The following is a 1,763-nucleotide window of genomic DNA, read 5'->3' on the forward strand; positions in this document are numbered from 1 at the left end:
GCGTCAGTTTTTTCTTTTTCCTTTTTATTTTTTATTTTTTTTCGCAAGGAATACCTACACGTTGTAGTTTGAGAACCTGAATTGGCTTGCCATCAAGTTTTACAAAAACGTCGAGAGTGTTTTTATGTAACAGAACCTTATTAATGTTCCTAAAATGTCTCAGATAATGCTTATTTATGTCATGTTAATATTCTTTTTTCCCTGTATAGAACTGTGTTTTTCAGAATAAGATCCTATAAGGAGATTTAGTTAAAAAGTTTTTTAAACAATTATAAAGAGGAAAACTCCCCATGGACCCCAAATGAGGGGACCCTGTACATGAACAGTGCAACACCTAGTGAGGTGTCAAGCCCTCACTGGGTGTTGCACTGTTCATGAACAGTGCAGCACCTAGTGAGGGCTTGACACCTCACCTGTCCCCTACAAGGTCCCCTCATTTGGGGTCCCTGTAGCATCACTCTTATAAAGAAATAGGTCAGATATTCGTCAAGGATAACTCAATATACACTTTATAACTCTTTATATTACGACGCCACTTGCGCATCAGGGAAATTTTGATCAAGAACGAAACTCAAACCATTCTCGACAAGTTTCCTCTACAAGCGTACGTTCTAACTGTTGTGGCATAAAGCTCTTAAAAGATTCGCGTTGATCGTTTCTAATAAATAAGCCTTCGATTTCATACCTCAACAATTATCTCAACAATTATCGTTGACATTTATATCAATTCATCCAAAGTTCTATTAACTGGATCTTGCCGTGTATCCCCCGAAGTTGTTTAGACAATATCATGAATCATTATGAACTAATAAAATACGAAAATATTTTAAACTTCTGAAGAAATTATAATCCCTTCCAATTATTCGGAACCTATAAAAGTGCAAAGAAAAATTCCTCAAGGACCCAAAATATGGGACCAATAGATGGGACAAGTAAGGTATCTCCCACCTATTGGATAATGAGTTGGCCATCATTAATGATGGTCAACTCATTATCCAATAGATAGGAGACAACTCATTTGTCCCCTCTATTGGTCCCATATTTTGGGTCCATGTAACAAAGCTCAAGTGCAAAATGTTACAGCAGCATGCTTCGCTCTACTTCGCACATCGACGCCATCCCATTCCCACAAATGTACGACAAACGCAGGCTTTTACGCAAAAAAGCCCACCATCGCAATAATGACGTGGCAGCCATGCCAAAACCCCACGCACCCGAACCTCTCAGGCTCGGACAACCGTTTGCACTCCCGAGCCAGACCCCCAAAAAAAAACCCAATAACAAAAAACAAACCCCCACGAAATTACCAAATCCCAATAAACAATAGAGGGGAGAAGCACTCTCCTTGATGCTACTCATTTTCTTCAGCTTCTCTACCAAGCCAAAATCATCACCTCCACCTCTCTCTCTCTCTCTCTCTCTCTCTCTCTCTTCCTTCCTTCATCCCCAAGTCTCATCTCTCTCTCTCTCTCTCTCTCTCAGGACCTCCATTAAAGCGCTCACGCCCTTCCCACCCCAAACAAACAGAGCAAGCTGTAATCTGCTGCACCCCTTCACGGAAAAGCACCGCGAAAAAGCAAGCGCTCAACCACGGCCGCTTATAAACCCACCCCCTCCTCCAACCCGAACAAAAAACTCATTTCGCTATAATTATTAATAGTAACTAAAGCAAGATGAAGGCCTTCGTGTTTTTCTCGTTTTTCGCCGTTTTCATCGTCCCTTCCTCCCTCTCGATCCTCGACCCGGTCGATTTCCTCGCCCTC

The sequence above is a fragment of the Asparagus officinalis genome, chromosome 7, assembly GCF_001876935.1.
Source record: "Asparagus officinalis chromosome 7, Aspof.V1, whole genome shotgun sequence".
In the NCBI taxonomy this organism is placed as follows: Eukaryota; Viridiplantae; Streptophyta; class Magnoliopsida; order Asparagales; family Asparagaceae; genus Asparagus; species Asparagus officinalis.